Source organism: Drosophila miranda (assembly GCF_003369915.1).
Source record: "Drosophila miranda strain MSH22 chromosome Y unlocalized genomic scaffold, D.miranda_PacBio2.1 Contig_Y1_pilon, whole genome shotgun sequence".
Lineage (NCBI taxonomy): Eukaryota > Metazoa > Arthropoda > Insecta > Diptera > Drosophilidae > Drosophila > Drosophila miranda.
Window position 1 is genome coordinate 26,487,037 of NW_022881603.1, and position 21,426 is coordinate 26,508,462.

The window sequence follows — 21,426 nt, forward strand, 5'->3', positions numbered from 1 at the left end:
AGCCTGGTCGCCATCTCCAGAAAATGGACGCATCAACGCCTCAATGTGTGTCAAGTCGATGCAATCTCTCGGCGTTTCCAACTCCATAGCCTCTTTCTCCGTTTTCAATATGCTTAATTTGAGATCAGCTACGCGCTTGCGAGAAACGTACAGTTGTACGTTCAATTTCGGTCAATTTCGAACAAGCGTTGTCTTGTCTGCACATTTTCACCATATTCTTCTGGCGCCGCTTTTACTGCGTGTTGTGCACTACGGTTGTCTCTATCTATCTCGCGCTCAACCGGGACTGCAAAAATGTCTGCCTGCATAGTCTCGTCTGCGCTTGGCGCCGTATTTCCTAGCTCATGCGTGTCTTCCATGATTTTTTTCACTGCTGTACGTAATTGGTGTATGTTGGCATCTTGATCAAAATATACGTTTTGCCTACGCAATATGTCGCTAAGTTCACTTTTGGTTTTCGCTCTTATGTCTGCATAGTTCATCGCAGAGTTTTTTATACCCGATACTCAAAATGAGTATTGGGGTATATTAGATTTGTGGTAAAAGTGGATGTGTGTAATCGTCTCCGACCCCATAAAGTATATATATTCTTGATCAGCATCAATAGCCGAGTCGATTGGGCCCTGTCTGTCTGTCTGTCTGTCCGTCTGTCCGTCTGTCCGTCCGTCCGTCTGTCCGTCCCCTTCAGCGCCTAGTGCTCAAAGACTATAAGAGCTAGAGCAACGATGTTTTGGATCCAGACTTCTGTGATATGTCACTGCTACAAAAATATTTCAAAACTTCGCCCCGCCCACTTCCGCCCCCACAAAGAACGAAAATCTGTGGCATTCACAATTTTAACGATACGAGAAAACCAAAAACGTTGAATTGTAGAGAATGACTATATCTTTAAGACTGCGGAATCTGAATTGGATCGTATTATTATTATAGCCAGCATCAAGAAAACAATTTCATTTTTTCTCGCCCTGTCTCTCTCTAACACACACGTAGCAGAGGCGGCTTTGCTTAGAGTAAAACATTAGCGCCTAGATCTCAGAGACTATAAAAGCTAGAGCAACCAAATTTGGTATCCACACTCCTAATATATCGGACCGAGACGAGTTTGTTTCAAAATTTCGCCACACCCCCTTCCGCCCCCGCAAAGGACGAAACTCTGGGGATATTCACAAATCTCAAAGACTATTAACCAAATTTGGTACACACACTCCTTTAAGATGTCACTATAAAACGTATATCTCAAAATTTCGCCCCACCCCCTTCCGCCCCCACAAAAGACGAAAATCTGTTGCATCCACAATATTGCAGATTCGAGAAAACTAAAAACGCAGAATCATAGATAATGACCATATCTATCAGATTGCTGAATCTGGATCAGATCAGATCATTTTTATAGCCAATAGGAACAAATCAATTTGCAGTGGCTACGCAGCGCCCGACGTCACGCTCAGACTGATTTTCTGTCTCTCTCGCACGCACTCTTTGTCGTGTCGTTTAATATTAGCGGCGTCTGCCGGAGGAGAGCCATACTGACTTAGTATCGGGTATAACCGTAGAGTTGCGGTGTCCGCAGCAACTCACAACGTTCCCCCTCGTTTTTTTTTTTTGTGCAAACCCCACACCTGATATGTAAACTTTTAATAGCACGGTTTTATTATATGTTCTTCTTTCTTGATCGTCGTATTCGAATCGCTGTCGAGGACAAGTATCGATATATCGAGTACATTGGTATTTCTTATAATACTATCGATGAGTAAATCTTAAACTAATATTCAAATCTTATAAACTAATATTCATATCTTACAAAAGCAAAGAGGATACAAAAAATAATTGGATAAACAAATTCAATTAAATATCAACAAATAAGAAAAAAGTGTGTACCTGCAACACGTGCCCCCCGCCCACACTGGAGGGGCATGGCCCACTGCCCACTGGTGAGCATCCGTTGGAGCAGCCGCAGCAGCAGCAGCAGTAGCAATTAGAATGTGCGGAAGCCAAAAAGAAGAGAGAGAATTTAGTGTCTCTGTTCTTGTTGTTGCTGGCGGCGCTGCTGCTCTCTCCCCTGACCAGCGTCCGTATTTTGTGTGTGTGTGCTTATGTGTATCTGTGTGAGAGCGCCGCCAGCAGGCATTGAATGTGACAGCACCGACTCCATGTCCAAAGCGACTACAAAAGAAAATGCAGTTTAAGTGAATTTCCTGCGTGGACGACACGACAGCCAATTACGGAAGCGGGATCGAGTGCCGCTACTTCGCTGATCCCCACCAAATCCGAGCACCGCGCCACAACGCAACACAGCGAGAGAAAGCCAGTCTTAGCGATGGCCTCCACACCGACACAAGCAGCCCCACCAGTCGCAGCAGTCGCAGCAGCCGCACCAATACCAGTACCAGTGTCCATGCCACAAAACTACAAAGTGCCATCGACCAGCAAGATATCCGTGGACAAGCTGCTGCGCGTCGGCTACTATGAGCTGGAGAAGACCATCGGAAAGGGAAACTTCGCTGTCGTGAAGCTGGCCACCAACATTGTGACCAAGACAAAGGTGAGTGCGAATCTGGAATACCTTTACGACCTCTGCTTAAGATTTTCCCTTAATTCCCATCGATTATAGGTCGATTATGGTATCGATCTAGATCAGCATCATCACTGCCTCCGATTAATTATCGAATAACTTCAGTTATCGATGATTTTGACTTCATTCCATCCCCAGTCCACAGTTTCCGAGCTTCTGTGAATGATTTCTGATTGCGTATTCTGCTGAATGAAATTGATTTTGGTGATTACTCTTTGATTATATTGTTTATTGCCGCGTGAATATGTGTAGAGCAATTATTTACACAACTTATTGACAATCGGGAGTTTCGTTTCGGCTTTCGGTTGCTTTTTCGATTGTTTGGGTTGTTGTTTGCTTTCAATTGACAATGTCGCTGGGTTCTGCTCAGGGGGCGTTGGGCTGACGGTATCGGTGTGGGGTGTGGAGTGTGTGGTGTGGGGTATGGGGGGAGGTAGCAGCATCGACAGATGCTAATTGGAATCGCATTTGTAAGGCGCTTTACGTGTTGCCATCTCCTTCCGTTGATTTTGCTTTTTGCTTTTTCTTTAACTTTATTTTGGGGGACGCTCCTCCCCCAAGCTCCCCATCTCAAATAACTCTGTTCTGTCTCCTCAGGAAGTAATTGAATTTCGCCGTTTGTTCCCTTTGTTTTCTTTTTGCGATTGGTCCTTTGCGTTTACGAATCGCTTACAGCTTTTATATTAATCTTTGTTTTTTTTTTTTTGAGAATTTCCTGCCATAAACTTAATCGAAGCTGATGATTCCCCCGAATGATCCCTTCCGAAATTCTGCTCTAAAGTAGAAGTCCGCTTCCAGTCTGTTTGTTAACCATGTTGAGTCACCTGTCCATGTGGTGGGTGCTAACAGCAACAGCTGTGACGCCTGATAATTGGGATTGTCAACCGAAACAGACACACACACACAACCCACAAAGGAATGCCACCTTTTAGATACCTTTTTCCAATACTGAAGCAGGCAAATAATCCATCTTGCTCGCTCTCTCATACAGCAATGCAGGGTATCAACACTGCGAAACTCTTGGATCAATAAACGCGACACTGTACAGAGCGAGGGCGGCAGAAAGACCACCAGATGATGGGTGCGAGGGGTGCGAATGCAAATTTAAAAAAAAAACAAACGAAATTGATTTCGTTTTGCATAATTGCCAACGTTGTGGAATCTGCACCGAACACGTGCCTATCCGTATCGATCTTAACAATTATCGCTGGATATGTCGTCGACAGCCAAACAATTACCACTTGCCGAAGAACTTTCTTTCGATTCGAAAACAGCTGTTCGACAGCTTCAAGGTCCACTGTCCACGGTTCACTTATCTTATTTTTTGCATTGCCAATCAGTGGGCCAGTGCTTGTTATGTATTATTTATACATGTGTATGCATGGCTTATCTGCCTTAACGTATTTGCCAATAATTTACTACAATCAATGAAAAATGACAAAAGATCAAACCAGCACATGCATCGACAAGCACATATGGAGGTACATACGTACTATGTACACTCAAGTAATCCGAAAGAACCACAAAGCGTTCGATAACTAGTTTAAATGATTTCATCATTACGAATCCTGAATACGCCCACGAAGGGATCGACAAGCTTCCCTTTGTTTTGAGAGCCCTGGAGAATTTTCTCTCGTCCTTAATCGCTTTCACGTGTCGTTTCTAATTAAATTTGATTGTTATTTAATTGGGCATTAGTTTAATTTAATTGAATTATCGGTCGGAATCGGCGGCTGCCTTAGCACCGGTTTTAACGCCCCAATTGCTGCAATTAGGAGAGCAGTCATGCAGCGCACTCACTCCCTCCTCTCTTTTTGGGCTGCTGATTGATCTTTCGCTATGGGTAAATATTTAATATTTAAGCTGCCGTCGTAGTCGTCTGATCCGCTGAGCGTTGACTCTTTGGCCAGCAGACCGAAAAAACATGTTTGAACATCTAACACGCGTCAGACAGAGAGAGGGCGAGCGGCCGAGCGGGCGAGCGAGAAAAGCAATCGCTCAACAATCTTTATTTACCTTTTCATTAACTCTTTCGCGGCTTTTTATACCCGATACTCAAAATGAGTATTGGGGTATATTAGATTTGTGGTAAAAGTGGATGTGTGTAACGTCCAGAAGGAATCGTTTCCGACCCCATAAAGTATATATATTCTTGATCAGCATCAATAGCCGAGTCGATTGAGCCATGTCTGTCTGTCCGTCCCTACAGCATCAAGAAAACAATTTCATTTTTTCTCGCCCTGTCTCTCTCTAACACACACGTAGCATAGCCGGCTTTGCTTAGAGTAAAACATTAGCGCCTAGATCTCATAGACTATAAAAGCTAGAGCAACCAAATTTGGTATCCACACTCCTTATATATCGGACCGGGACGAGTTTGTTTCAAAATTTCGCCACACCCCCTTCCGCCCCCGCAAAGGACGAAAATCTGGGGATATTCACAAATCTCAGAGACTATTAAGGCTAGAGTAACCAAATTTGGTATCCGCACTCCTGTTATATCTCACTTTAAAACGTATATCTCAAAATTTCGCCCCACCCCCTTCCGCCCCCACAAAGGACGAAAATCAGTTGCATCCACAATATTGAGGATACTAGAAAACTAAAAACGCAGAATCATAGATAATGATCATATCTATCAGATTGCTGAATCTGGATCAGATCAGATCATTTTTATAGCCAAAAGGAACAAATCAATTTGCACTGGCTACGCAGCCCCCGACGTCACGCTCAGACTGATTATACCCGATACTCAAAATGAGTATTGGGGTATATTAGATTTGTGGTAAAAGTGGATGTGTGTAACGTCCAGAAGGAATCGTTTCCGACCCCATAAAGTATATATATTCTTGATCAGCATCAATAGCCGAGTCGATTGAGCCATGTCCGTCTGTCCGTCCCCTTCAGCGCCTAGCGCTCAAAGACTATAAGAGCTAGAGCAACGATGTTTTGGATCCAGACTTCTGTGATATGTCACTGCTACAAAAATATTTCAAAACTTCGCCCCGCCCACTTCCGCCCCCACAAAGGACGAAAATCTGTGGCATCCAAAATTTTAACGATACGAGAAAACCAAAAACGCAGAATCGTAGAGAATGACTGTATCTTTTAGACTACAGAATCTGAATTGGATCGTATTATTATTAGAGCCAGCATCAAGAAAACAATTTCATTTTTTCTCGCCCTGTCTCTCTCTAACACACACGTAGTATAGCCGGCTTTGCTTAGAGTAAAACATTAGCGCCTAGATCTCAGAGACTATAAAAGGGAGGGGAACCAAAGTTGGTATCCATACTCCTAATATATCGGACCGAGACGAGTTTGTTTCAAAATTTCGCCACACCCCCTTCCGCCCCCGCAATGGACGAAAATCTGGGAATACTCACAAATCTCAGAGACAATTAACGTTAGAGTAACCAAATTTGGTATCCGCACTCCTGTTAGATCTCACTATAAAACGTATATCTCAAAATTTCGCCTCACCCCCTTCCGCCCACACAAAGAACGAAAATCTGTTGCATCCACAATATTGAAGATACAAAAAAACTAAAAACGCAAAATCATAGATAATGACCATATCTATCAGATTCCTGAATCTGGATCAGATCGGATCATTTTTATAGCCAATAGGAACAAATCAATTTGCAGTTGTTACGCAGCGCCCGACGTCACGCTCAGACTGATTTTCTGTCTCTCTCGCACGCACTCTTTGTCGTGTCGTGTAATATTAGCGGCGTCTGCCGGAGGAGAGCCATACTGACTTAGTATCGGGTATAAATGTAGAGTTGCGGTGTCCGCAGCAACTCACAACGTTCCCTCTCGTTTTCTGTCTCTATTAGCGGCGTCTGCCGGAGGAGAGCCATACTGACTTAGTATCGGGTATAACTGTAGAGTTGCGGTGTCCGCTGCAACTCACAACGTTCCCCCTCGTTGTTATTCGCTTTTAGCCTGTCTGTCTCTGTCTGTGGTTGTTTTTCTATGCTTGATTTTTGTTGTTCAGTATTTACAAAACCCAAAAATCATGCGCACTAAATCTAAGGCCGCCAATGTCGCTCTCTCTCTCTCTCTCTCTCTCTCTTTCTCTCTCAGAAGCAGCAGCAACAAAAACATAAAAGAAGCCCCCACCAAAGAGGAATCGCCGAATCAGTCACGTGTGTTTACTCACTCTCTCTTAAGCTGCTTGTCTCCGATGATCAGACTGTTTGCCCTGTATGTACATGAATATGTATGCCTGTTCTTTAGTTTGAGAGACCCTTTGCCAGAGAAGATTATGCAAGGTGGTCCACAAATTCTCTATTCGGGTCTTATTTTACGCTCAGCACAACTGAGAGCGCTCCGACGCCGAGAGCGAAGTTTGTTGTTGTTGTTCTGAGAAAAATAAGACCCGAGAAGAGAGCGCGTTGCGATTGCGCACAACCTGGAATAATTTCATTATGATGCACATAATTTATCCTCTTTTCCGTTTATATTTTTCATCTGTCCCTATTCCAATCAAAAAACTGCCGCGCCCCTTAACCCATTTTCATTTGCAATTAGGTAGGCCATGGCGGGGGGGAATTTGTGAATATAATAATCGATTTTCCCATTTCCATTGTGCTCTCGGACTTGCAAAGGCAATTGGAAAATTGGAATTTTAAAATCCCACCAAAGCCACATAAAGTCTATTGACCTCTGGAGCAGGGGAGCAGAAGAGAAGAGGCGGAGGAGCGGGAGCGGTGAGAGAGTGACAGAGTGACAATTGCAGCAGCCTGAAGAATCGATAGGTAGTGCGAAAAGGAGGTCGCATATCGATTAAACACGTTGAGTGTGTGGGGGGGGGGGGGGGGGCAGGGGCGTACAACAGGGGAAATTGAGTCAGAGCCTTTGTGGGGAAGGGGTGGGGTGTTGTGTGGCGAGTGGCCTCGGCCCCAGCCCCAGCCCCAGCCAGGACCCCGAAGGCGACCCCCACGGCGATTATGTGTGAACTGACGCGCCTCAAGGCGCAGCAAAAGTACCTCGAGTGCCATCAAGTCAGGCTGAATGCCAGCCATTTCCAGGATAGCCCAGACGACGAGCCCAGTTCCGAAGGCAATGGTGCTCAGAGGCCAGGCAGCTCCTCCACCACAGCCCTAGCCAGCCTGATCAACGAGATTGAGCGCCTGCAGTTCGAGCTGGACGAGCAAATGCAGGTCTATCGCTCCGCCAAGCGCAACGAGCTGCAGGACATGTGGCACTTCGTGACCGCCATGAAGGAGGACGTCTTCCGGCCGGAGCGACTCAGCATGTACACGGTCAACGCCCTGAGAGAGTGAATCATCGGCCTGAACGGCCAGCTGGAGCGTTTGAGTGCGAAGGAACTGCAGACTCTGCGAGAGGAGTACCAGCAGTTGGAGCGGGAGAACAAGTTCATATGGAGGGGCAGCCTATAAGCAGTCCCCGATCTCCCGATTTATCTCGAGAAAGAATGTTTTACACAAATTATGATTAATAAATGCACAAGATTGATAAAAGCATTCAAAGGAAAACGCACATGCGTAAACCTCGATAACGTTTCAGACCTTGGCTGGGCTTGCATTGGCTTTCCCTTGAAATCAATAGAACCAAAGAACTATTTGAGTCGATATTTTGCCTTCAGCTGAAGGATTCCGAAATGGAGGCGACATTGGGTATGTCTTTGTCGTTGTCGTGTGGTTGTTGTAGCTGCGATTATTTCGAAATGTCTCATTTGCGAGCGAAGGCTTAAGGTTCATCGCGTTTGCCTGCGACGAAACGAAAGGTCAAACGGCACGTGGCAATGTGGCCCCACCTCAGTAGGAACTGAAGTTCAACTTGAGGCGCTGCTCACGTGGCACTGGAATATTTGTGGAGGGCGTTAAATCAGTTTCGTATCAGTTTGTTTTTCTTATACCCGATACTCAAAATGAGTATTGGGGCATATTAGATTTGTGGTAAAAGTGGATGCAATTGCTGCAATTAGGAGAGCAGTCATGCAGCGCACTCACTCCCTCCTCTCTTTTTGGGCTGCTGATTGATCTTTCGCTATGGGTAAATATTTAATATTTAAGCTGCCGTCGTAGTCGTCTGATCCGCTGAGCGTTGACTCTTTGGCCAGCAGACCGAAAAAACATGTTTGAACATCTAACACGCGTCAGACAGAGAGAGGGCGAGCGGCCGAGCGGGCGAGCGAGAAGAGCAATCGCTCAACAATCTTTATTTACCTTTTCATTAACTCTTTCGCGGCTTTTTATACCCGATACTCAAAATGAGTATTGGGGTATATTAGATTTGTGGTAAAAGTGGATGTGTGTAACGTCCAGAAGGAATCGTTTCCGACCCCATAAAGTATATATATTCTTGATCAGCATCAATAGCCGAGTCGATTGAGCCATGTCCGTCTGTCCGTCCCCTTCAGCGCCTAGCGCTCAAAGACTATAAGAGCTAGAGCAACGATGTTTTGGATCCAGACTTCTGTGATATGTCACTGCTACAAAAATATTTCAAAACTTCGCCCCGCCCACTTCCGCCCCCACAAAGGACGAAAATCTGTGGCATCCAAAATTTTAACGATACGAGAAAACCAAAAACGCAGAATCGTAGAGAATGACTGTATCTTTTAGACTACAGAATCTGAATTGGATCGTATTATTATTAGAGCCAGCATCAAGAAAACAATTTCATTTTTTCTCGCCCTGTCCCTCTCTAACACACACGTAGTATAGCCGGCTTTGCTTAGAGTAAAACATTAGCGCCTAGATTTCAGAGACTATAAAAGGGAGGGGAACCAAAGTTGGTATCCATACTCCTAATATATCGGACCGAGACGAGTTTGTTTCAAAATTTCGCCACACCCCCTTCCGCCCCCGCAATGGACGAAAATCTGGGAATACTCACAAATCTCAGAGACAATTAACGCTAGAGTAACCAAATTTGGTATCCGCACTCCTGTTAGATCTCACTATAAAACGTATATCTCAAAATTTCTCCTCACCCCCTTCCGCCCACACAAAGAACGAAAATCTGTTGCATCCACAATATTAATGATACGAAAAAACTAAAAACGCAGAATCATAGATAATGACCATATCTATCAGATTCCTGAATCTGGTTCAGATCGGATCATTTTTATAGCCAATAGGAACAAATCAATTTGCAGTTGTTACGCAGCGCCCGACGTCACGCTCAGACTGATTTTCTGTCTCTCTCGCACGCACTCTTTGTCGTGTCGTGTAATATTAGCGGCGTCTGCCGGAGGAGAGCCATACTGACTTAGTATCGGGTATAAATGTAGAGTTGCGGTGTCCGCAGCAACTCACAACGTTCCCTCTCGTTTTCTGTCTCTATTAGCGGCGTCTGCCGGAGGAGAGCCATACTGACTTAGTATCGGGTATAACTGTAGAGTTGCGGTGTCCGCTGCAACTCACAACGTTCCCCCTCGTTGTTATTCGCTTTTAGCCTGTCTGTCTCTGTCTGTGGTTGTTTTTCTATGCTTGATTTTTGTTGTTCAGTATTTACAAAACCCAAAAATCATGCGCACTAAATCTAAGGCCGCCAATGTCGCTCTCTCTCTCTCTCTCTCTCTCTCTCTCTCTTTCTCTCTCTCTCTCTCTCTTTCTCTCTCTCTCTCTCTCTCTCTCTCTCTCTCTCTCTTACCCACTCTGTCTTGCCCCCATTTTTGTCTGAGTTTTGTTGTTGTTTTCAAAAACACACACTGGCATTATAATAGCCGAAAAAGTTATCAACTGCTTCTTCTTTTCGCATTTTTTTGTCACCAGAAGAATAGCCAGAAGCAGCAGCAACAAAAACATAAAAGAAGCCCCCACCAAAGAGGAATCGCCGAATCAGTCACGTGTGTTTACTCACTCTCTCTTAAGCTGCTTGTCTCCGATGATCAGACTGTTTGCCCTGTATGTACATGAATATGTATGCCTGTTCTTTAGTTTGAGAGACCCTTTGCCAGAGAAGATTATGCAAGGTGGTCCACAAATTCTCTATTCGGGTCTTATTTTACGCTCAGCACAACTGAGAGCGCTCCGACGCCGAGAGCGAAGTTTGTTGTTGTTGTTCTGAGAAAAATAAGACCCGAGAAGAGAGCGCGTTGCGATTGCGCACAACCTGGAATAATTTCATTATGATGCACATAATTTATCCTCTTTTCCGTTTATATTTTTCATCTGTCCCTATTCCAATCAAAAAACTGCCGCGCCCCTTAACCCATTTTCATTTGCAATTAGGTAGGCCATGGCGGGGGGAATTTGTGAATATAATAATCGATTTTCCCATTTCCATTGTGCTCTCGGACTTGCAAAGGCAATTGGAAAATTGGAATTTTAAAATCCCACCAAAGCCACATAAAGTCTATTGACCTCTGGAGCAGGGGAGCAGAAGAGAAGAGGCGGAGGAGCGGGAGCGGTGAGAGAGTGACAGAGTGACAATTGCAGCAGCCTGAAGAATCGATAGGTAGTGCGAAAAGGAGGTCGCATATCGATTAAACACGTTGAGTGTGTGGGGGGGGGGGGGGCAGGGGCGTACAACAGGGGAAATTGAGTCAGAGCCTTTGTGGGGAAGGGGTGGGGTGTTGTGTGGCGAGTGGCCTCGGCCCCAGCCCCAGCCCCAGCCAGGACCCCGAAGGCGACCCCCACGGCGATTATGTGTGAACTGACGCGCCTCAAGGCGCAGCAAAAGTACCTCGAGTGCCATCAAGTCAGGCTGAATGCCAGCCATTTCCAGGATAGCCCAGACGACGAGCCCAGTTCCGAAGGCAATGGTGCTCAGAGGCCAGGCAGCTCCTCCACCACAGCCCTAGCCAGCCTGATCAACGAGATTGAGCGTCTGCAGTTCGAGCTGGACGAGCAAATGCAGGTCTATCGCTCCGCCAAGCGCAACGAGCTGCAGGACATGTGGCACTTCGTGACCGCCATGAAGGAGGACGTCTTCCGGCCGGAGCGACTCAGCATGTACACGGTCAACGCCCTGAGAGAGTGAATCATCGGCCTGAACGGCCAGCTGGAGCGTTTGAGTGCGAAGGAACTGCAGACTCTGCGAGAGGAGTACCAGCAGTTGGAGCGGGAGAACAAGTTCATATGGAGGGGCAGCCTATAAGCAGTCCCCGATCTCCCGATTTATCTCGAGAAAGAATGTTTTACACAAATTATGATTAATAAATGCACAAGATTGATAAAAGCATTCAAAGGAAAACGCACATGCGTAAACCTCGATAAACTTGCATTCGGAAATGCAATTATAGAGAAATTACTTATTTGGATTGTGAGGAATCGAATATGCAGGAGCATACTGTAAGCTTTCTTAGATATTGTTTCTGATTTCGAGTTAAATATTTAGCAAGCTAATTCTTTGGAAGTCAGGATTTGGCGAACAATTCATGGAATTCGTGATAAATTTCAATGGCTTTTATTCCTTTTAGTGTCGGTCGACGTCGACGGTCGTAATCAACGTTTCAGACCTTGGCTGGGCTTGCATTGGCTTTCCCTTGAAATCAATAGAACCAAAGAACTTTTTGAGTCGATATTTTGCCTTCAGCTGAAGGATTCCGAAATGGAGGCGACATTGGGTATGTCGTTGTCGTTGTCGTGTGGTTGTTGTAGCTGCGATTATTTCGAAATGTCTCATTTGCGAGCGAAGGCTTAAGGTTCATCGCGTTTGCCTGCGACGAAACGAAAGGTCAAACGGCACGTGGCAATGTGGCCCCACCTCAGTAGGAACTGAAGTTCAACTTGAGGCGCTGCTCACGTGGCACTGGAATATTTGTGGAGGGCGTTAAATCAGTTTCGTATCAGTTTGTTTTTCTTATACCCGATACTCAAAATGAGTATTGGGGCATATTAGATTTGTGGTAAAAGTGGATGTGTGTAACGTCCAGAAGGAATCGTTTCCGACCCCATAAAGTATATATATTCTGGATCAGCATCAATAGCCGAGTCGATTGAGCCCTGTCCGTCCGTCCGTCCGTCTGTCCGTCCCCTTCAGCGCCTAGTGCTCAAAGACTATAAGATCTAGAGAAACGATGTTTTGGATCCAGACTTCTGTGACATGTCACTGCTACAAAAATATTTCAAAACTTCGCCCCGCCCAATTCCGCCCCCACAAAGGACGAAAATCTGTGGCATCTACATTTTTAAAGATACGATAAAACCAAAAATGCAGAATCGTAGAGGATGACTATATGTTCTAGATCGTAAAATCTCAATCAGATCGTATAATTATTATAGCCAGAATCAAGACAACAATTTCATTCTTTCTCGCTCTGTCTCTCTCTAACACACAGGTTTCATGGTCGGTTTTGCCAATTGCAAAATATGAGTTCAAGGATCTCAGAACCTATAAGAGCCAGAGCAACCAAATTTGGTATCCACACTCCTGTGATATCGGACCTTGACCGTTTCGTGTCCAAATTTCGCCACACCCCCCCCCCCCAAAGGACGAAAATCTGGGGCATCCACAATATTGCAGATTCGAGAAAACTAAAAACGCAGAATCATAGATAACGACCATATCTATCAGTTTGCTGAATCTGGATCAGATCGGATCATTTTTGTAGCGAAAAGCAAGAAATCAATTTGCAGTCGCTACGCAGCGCCCGACGACACGCTCAGACTGATTTTCTGTCTCTCTCGCACGCACTCTTTGTCGTGTCGTTTAAGATTAGCGGCGTCTGCCGGAAGACAGCCATACTGACTTAGTATCGGGTATAACTGTAGAGTTGCGGTGTCCGCAGCAACTCACAACGTTCCACCTCGTTTTGTCTGTTTTTCATTCAATTATGTAAGGTGTCAAACACATCTCGCTCTGCCCCCCACCACTGGCTCTGCCTCTGTTGCAGTACGCATACGACGCGTTGCACAAAAGTATTTTCAATTATTAAATGAGCAACGAACCTATCAATGCAGTTTCCTGCACTTGTCTCAAGTTCAAAGTCGAAAAACTTTAGAACGAGCGAAATTGTCTATAAATTTTGATTCAATTTGATGTATTGCTTGGTATTTGATTGAAAGTGTTCGGCATTGAACGGCACGGCATGAAGCAGAAAATATATTAACAAAAATACAAACTGCGGAGAGGAAACGGAATCCAAAAAAACCAATTTGTTTTAAAGTTGAGAAGAAACAAAACCGGTGCCTCATGATGATGATGATGCTGCTGCCTTGCCCGCTGCCGATTCTGCCAATGTCATTGAGCCGAAGAGCGTGACAAAGAAGAAGATAACAAGAGAGACAGAGAGCCATAGAGCGAGAGAGAGCCAAAGCAAGGTTTATTGAGATGAGGTGATGCCTTGGCCAGGGACCTCTCTGGCGGATTTGCTTGAAGAATACACAAAAGCAAATAAACAGCAACAGCGGCGGCGTCAGTCGTGAGCAAAGAATGTTTTGTCTGGTCGGCCGTTGCTGTGCTCTGCCTCTCTGCCTCCCACTCTGCTGCGGCAGCACCAAAACACACACACACACACACGCACAGACGTACCGGTCCCCGAACACGCGCACCATGTATGGGGTGCTCTGCTGTTGCCGCAGACTGTGCGGCCGCCTAACCACCTGAACCTGAACAGCCCCCCGCCAAGCCCCTGGCCAAAGTTGGTCGACGCACAGTGGGACTAATGGCAAGCAGTTTTGCTTCATATTCTTCATTTTATTGTGTTTATTTTATTAAACATTGGGTAAACCCAACGATGTAAGCTGTTTTTGGGGGTGTTTCTAAAGGCCTTGAATGTGTTTTTAATCAACAAACATATTTTTTAACGAAGTAAATTGGTTAAGCCTTATTTTAGTATCTTTCTAAAGTCTCTGCCAAAGAGTAAGATAGAACTCTTTGTGGATTTGATTGTTGGTTAACAATAGCAGCATTCCCACTGTTCATTATTCGAGCGAGCAGCGTTTTTGTTCCACCTCCTCCACCTAATTTTCGGCTGGCAACCCACACATCTTACATTTCGATGCTGCTGCGTCTCTGCAGTGCGTGCGCTCTCTTTGCGGCTCTCTTCTGTGTTCTCCGACAACGTTCGTTCACCTTCGCTCGCACGAGTCGAACGACAAACAAACACAAACAAAAACGAGGGGGAACGTTGTGAGTTGCTGCGGACACCGCAACTCTACGGTTATACCCGATACTAAGTCAGTATGGCTCTCCTCCGGCAGACGCCGCTAATATTAAACGACACGACAAAGAGTGCGTGCGAGAGAGACAGAAAATCAGTCTGAGCGTGACGTCGGGCGCTGCGTAGCCAGTGCAAATTGATTTGTTCCTTTTGGGTATAAAAATGATCCGATCTGATCCAGATTCAGCAGTCTGATAGATATGGTCATTCTCTACAATTCTACGTTTTTGGTTTTCTCATATCTTTAAAATTGTGGATGCCACAGATTTTCGTCCTTTGTGGGGGCGGAAGTGGGCGGGGCGAAGTTTTGAAATATTTTTGTAGCAGTGACATATCACAGAAGTCTGGATCCAAAACATCTTATAGTCTTTGAGCACTAGGCGCTGAAGGGGACGGACAGACGGACAGACAGACAGGGCTCAATCGACTCGGCTATTGATGCTGATCCAGAATATATATACTTTATGGGGTCGGAAACGATTCCTTCTAGATGTTACACACATAAACTTTTACCACAAATCTAATATACCCCAATACTCATTTTGAGTATCGGGTATAAAAAAACAGCAAACATTCAACAAAGATCGAAGGAATAAAGGCACATCGGAACAATTGACTTGTTGTTCACCATGTTTGCCCTCTGGTGTTTCCTTGCAGGTGGCCATAAAGATCATTGACAAGACATGCCTCAACGAGGAGTATCTGAGCAAGACGTTCCGGGAGATCTCCATACTGAAGTCCCTGCGGCATCCGCACATCACGCGTCTGTACGAGGTGATGGAGTCGCAGTCGATGATCTGCCTGGTGACTGAGTATGCGCCCAATGGGGAGATCTTTGACCATCTTGTGGCCAATGGACGGATGAAGGAGCCGGAGGCGGCTCGCGTCTTCACGCAGCTCATCTCGGCGGTCCACTATTGCCACCTCCGTGGGGTGGTGCATCGCGATCTCAAGGCCGAGAATGTGCTGCTCGACAAGGACATGAACATCAAGGTGAGTGAATCCCCAGGTGCTTGTCCTACCCTTGATTGGTTTACTCATTCCGTGGCGTTGCAGCTCGCGGACTTTGGGTTCAGCAATCACTTCGAGGAGGGGGCCCCACTGCGAACCTGGTGCGGATCCCCGCCCTATGCCGCCCCCGAGGTGTTCCAGGGGCTCGAGTACGACGGACCCAAGTCGGACATCTGGAGTCTGGGCGTTGTTCTGTACGCCCTGGTCTGCGGGCTCCATTCTGGAGCTAAAGAGTCGGGTGGTGCTGGGAAAGTTCCGCATACCCTTCTTCATGTCCCAGGGTGAGATAGCAGACCCAGAAACATATGGCCATAGCTCACCATCTGTTGTACTTTGCAGAATGCGAGCACCTCATCCGCAACATGCTGGTGGTTGAGCCGGACCGGCGCTACACCATCAGGCAGATCATCAAGCACAGGTGGCTCAGCGAGTGGCAGTCCGAGCTGCATGAGGAGGAACGTAAAGGCTGCGAGGGCACAGCGCTGCCCTTTGCCGGAGGCTCCATGTCCAACTCCGCATCGAGCTCGTCGCTGAGCAGCGTGGTCGACTTCTCGCCGCCGCAGCTGGACTCGGTGGTTATGACGCACATGCTGCAGCTGCCCGGCCTGACCGCGGACATGATCGCCCAGTCGGTGCACAAGCAGCGCTTCGACAACATCTATGCCATATACAATCTGCTGCAGGACAGGCTGCGACGCGAAAACCAACGACTGCAGCACCACGCCAGCCTCGCCTACTCGAGGTCCCGCAAGACGAGCATTACGACTGGCGTGGTGGACCGGTCGGAGGAGCCCATCAAGCAGGAATCCCTCGAGCGCCTCAGTCCGCTGAGCAGTGCGAACGCCTCCTCCAGCTCGGCTCTGGGCTTTGGCTGGACCGATGTGGCCGTGGATCTGGAGAAGTTCGGTGACTTTGAACTCGAATGCTTGGCGCGGTCCAATGAGGTGGGTTTATCAATGGTCCAAAGGCGTTCTATTGGTTTACTAATTCACGATTTATTATATCCTGCAGCCTCCTGTAAACCAGCATCATTTGTGTGCCAACACAGCCGTGAACGGGGCCAACACACGACGCCATACTGTGGGTCCATGCGATGTGGCCCACGTGCAGGCCCTGGCCAATCCACACGTGCCGCCCATCGACTTTAAGTGCCCTCCGCAATGCAATGATCCCGCTCAGGCCGTGCCCTATTATCCCATGAATCTGCCCATGCTGCAGAACCAGCCGCTGCACAACCTTACCATCAAGGATCAGCATCTTTTGAAGCCACCCGTTGTAATGGGTGCCAGTAAGTCCGCCCACTTTCCTTTGAATATCCTCACCACCTTGACATCTCACGTGCTCCATCCTTGTAGGTTCCTTTGGACGTCGCGCCTCGGATGGCGGGGCCAATCTGCACATCTACTACCCTGCCAGTGGCACTGTTGGTGGTCCAGCCCAGGGCCAGCAAATGGACACGGCCGGCTACTATATCAATCCCAACTGTGGGCCAGATCCCGGTATCCCTCAGGAGCTGTCGCCGCTCAACGAGCAAGCAGCGGCTCAAATGGCTCAAATGCACTGCTGCCCAGAGGGCAACGCGGGTGACTGCAACGAGGAGCTCCAAAGGTGCGTTGCGGCCACCTCTTTCCCTGATTTATGATATCTAATTACGAGTTGTCTCTTATCCCACACACAGCTACATGCAGAAGCGTGGCGGTGTCAAGCGCCATACCGTGGGCTGCACTGATGATCTCTCTGTGACGCATGGACCCGGTACGGGGCCAGGTTCCTCCCAGGCCCCAGCATCCGCCTCAAACATGCGACAACGCCGAACGGGTCTGCTTACGGTGACCGAGCGGCCGCCAGGTGCGTAAATGGCGTTGTGTAGTCATGGGAGAACAGATTTGAATAGAAACTAAGAGTTTGAGAAGCTTTAAATGCAGGCGTACGATGGAACTTTAATCATAAACTGAGAGGCTTCCTATCGAATGTATTATAAGAGCTTTTGTAGGGGAAGCATTGTGATTCTTCTTCAAGTACTCAATTAATATGTATAATCAGACCAGAAGCTCCATTAAAAACTACAAATAACCTTCAAAGAGGTAGCTGCATGGCTCCATAGGATTTGCTTAATTTTATCTTATTTCGTATATTTTATTAATTCCATTATAATAATTTTATTAATTTTATGGTTCAATATTTTTTTTCCTTTCAACCTTTCGTTTTATGTGAACAATTTTTGGTTTCGTTTCATTTGATTTGAATTTTGTGTCGCCTGCTACTGCACTGCACAACAACACACTGCTGCCTTCGCTGCTGCTGCTCCTGCTCCTGCTGTCGCTGCTTGACTGATCCCCCACCACCCAAAAAAAACAAAAACCCCACACGCCGATCAATCGATAGTGATTCATCCCGAGCTAATACGCGAGGTCGAGTCTCGCATGAATCGCGACTATCTACCGCCCACCCTCAAATCTCTCAGTCAGTCCCCGCCGAATGGCACCTACGGAGTCGGCCTGGCCATGGCCAAGGGCGTGTCCCCGCCGCACTCCCTGCCGCTGGTGGCATCGGCTGGTGGTTCTGTGCCCCTGGTTGCAGCCAATAATCGTCGCATCCATCGCGTTGTCCACCCAGTCCGCCGCTTTTAGAAAATTCGATCAGTCTGCCAGGTAAGAAAGAGAAAGAGAACAAAATTCGCCCCCAGCTTTGAGCTCCCCCACCCGTCCAGATTGCACATAGATTTGAGATGCTGACGAATTCGTTTTCCCATAGGTTCCCCGATACATGGGAAGCCAGGAATGGGCCTCCAGCTGGCTCTGCGACGTAGCCATGACATTGCCATTCCGCCGGATGCGATCAAGGCACTGCTGCCGGCTCTGGATCGCCTGGTTAAGGAGCAGCGTGTGAGCTACGAAATCTCCAACAAGATAATCTCATCGCATGTGGTGCCTCTCGATCTGGCGCCACTGCTGGGTCTCTCGGCCCATGTCCATGCCAGTGGGGCGGCTGTCAGTGGCGGTCATCTGGACCAGAGCCACCTCCTGCACCACCAGCAGCTGCAGCAGCAACAGTTCCAGCCCATGCACAGCTTCAGCGTATCCCCGATTAGCCTTCCCCACGCCGCAGTGGTGAATGCCTCGCTAACCTCCGCCAAACAGATGTTCGGGCAGCCGATGCCCCTGCAGCCGCAGCACCAGCACCAACTGGTGGGACAGTTCAGCAGCATCAACCTGGGGGCCAGAAATTCCAACTCGAGCAGCGGCTGCCAGTCGCCCGTGTACAGCAACAGCAGCTTCAGCGGCAGCTGCTCGCCCAATCCCTACCTGCCCTGTGTGCCCGCGGTGCTATCGCCTGTGTGCAGTGCTGGGGGACCCTCTTCGCCGATGCATCAGATCACCAAGGGTATCTCGGTTCTGACCACAGGCAGCGGCAGTGGCGGTGGCTCCATTACACGCGGCACATCGGCGGCAAGCGAAGGAGCGGCTGCAGCTGCCAATCAGCCGCTGGATCTGTCCATGGATGTCTGCGGCGGAGTCCACGGCGAGCAACCGTCGGACTATGCCACGCCCAACTGGTTTATACCCTGTACTACGGCAGTGTACTATGACCTGAAGCCGTTGAATCTGTCGTCGGCGCAGCCAGTGCGTGTGGTGCCCACGCCCCCTGCCTCGCCCAATCTGTGCATCATCCAGGAGGAGAACGGCAACGGTCAGATGTGTCACACGATCATGACCGGAATCCCCTATGCCGGCTGCACTGGCGGGATCACGCCGCAGATCTGCCTAACCGATGTCCAGGGAAGCGAGATCACCTTGGTGGCCCTCTCATCGGATAATAGTCGCGATAGCGAGTACTCTTTAGAACAACACACGCCCGTCATGTCACTGCAGGTGCGTTGAAGATCCCCTTCATAACTCTCATGGATGAATTAATGCGTTAATCTCCTTACCTTTCTTTCAGGGGTTGATCATTACAGAACCCCACAGTGACATGCCCTCCATAACGCGTGGAATCAGACGCAAGGCGAGCCTGGACTGCGAACCCAGCAGCAACCACGTGACGGCCACTAGTTCCACCTCCCAGACCGAGGCTCAGTGTCGGCAGGGGAGCGACAAGTCGCTGGGGTTTTCTGACGACTCCCTCAGCAACGACTCGAATAATCTGTCGCCCTGCCAGGAGCCGTCGGCCAGCTCGGGCTTCAAGTCAGACTCACATTCCGAGATGGGAGACCACACGGAGTGTGTCCACCTCACACCGGACTCGATGTGCGACTCGCGACGGATGTCGGATGAGATGTGCTACGAGGTGCCGCTGCCGCACGAGTGCTCCAACCTGGACTCCACCCGCATCCTGGAGATGGTGAAGCAGACGATCGACTCGACCATGCCGCCCAAGGGGTTTGTTCTGCACAAGGGCAGTATCAGTTCGGAAGACAGCGGGGCCGAGTCGCTTTACAGCAGCGCCTCGAATGCCTCCAGCTCGAATACGGCCTGCGAGCCTACAGGACAACCCCTGGCCTCCGCCTCTGGCTATAGCGAGCCCACCACCAATCTCAGCCTAGAGTACTCCGGCGGCCTGCAGATCGAGCTGCAGGTGTGCGAGGGACGCAGCCGGGACCATCAGGGAGCCGGCAAAGGCATCAAGCTGCGTCGCATCTCAGGCGACCAATTTGAGTACGGCAAGATCTGCCAGCAGCTGATCAGCACAATCACCATGTAACAGGTGGCCGGCTGAGCCCCTCAATGGGTGTACCCTGTCTCTCCCCTCCCTAGCACCTACTAAATGACTACTCGCCTTGCCTAAACTCTGCGTAGCTGTGATTAAAGCCGATATGTACGATATATCTATAACTATATGCATGTTTATCCTAGTATGTGTGTGAAGGACTTGAGCAATTCAGAGGAGTATAATTCTATTATGTAAATACATACGTCTTTAGCTACATTTTTATTGTGAAATTCAAATTTAGATTCAAATTTAAACCCCATTTCAGATCTTCTAGATGTAGTAGCATAATCAAAATCAATGAACATCAAATAGACACTTTTTTTATTGCTATTTAATCTGATTCTTAGATAGAACCCGGTAAAATATTCGAGAATATCCCCTCCCCACCCTTCAACACATACATTATAGAAATTATAGAATTTATGCACATATTTTAGAACGATATGTGTATTTCAAGTATAGGAATGGCGAAAAGTTCTTAAAAAACCGACGACAAGAGCAAGTAAAATGCATTCCAGTAGCAACAATTTTCATACAAAAGCAACAAATGTTCGTACTAGCTATAAATATAATATAGATACGTAGATCTAGCGATATATAGATACTATATGCGTATATCCATTAATTTTAAGTTCAATTCTTGTGCAATTCGTAAGCGTAAAATGCGTTTAGTTCAACAAAGATACATACGTACATCTTTATCCATATGCAATATATATGAATGTATGTATGGATATTTTACAAAATGTGTAGTTAGTTCTCTATCCTCTAAATGTTATGCATTATGCGATAAGCTCTCGATTCCGTTTAAAATTTAAACAATTTTTATAACTTCTGTAGTAAAGAATTCAAGTTTGTTCGTTTGTTAACCGATCCTACGATTAGAGAGTGTGCCGTCGTGCCCCCAAAAGCGTCATAACATATATTATTAGACATCCCCCAAAACATTGAGAAATGAAATCTATTTTTTCAAGAAAGACTGCTGTGATTTTAAATATAACTAATTAATTTAAACCGATAGGAGAAGAGAGTAGAAGAAAACAGAAAC

At 47.3% G+C, this 21,426-nt stretch overlaps 3 pseudogenes; all 3 read left to right on the top strand.

Moving 5' to 3' along the window:
• The first annotated feature begins 1,799 nt into the window (after window positions 1-1,799).
• Window positions 1,800-21,424, top strand: LOC117190849 (annotated as a pseudogene).
• Window positions 4,412-7,980, top strand: LOC117190097 (annotated as a pseudogene).
• Window positions 8,593-11,650, top strand: LOC117190100 (annotated as a pseudogene).
• Window positions 21,425-21,426: the final 2 nt, after the last annotated feature.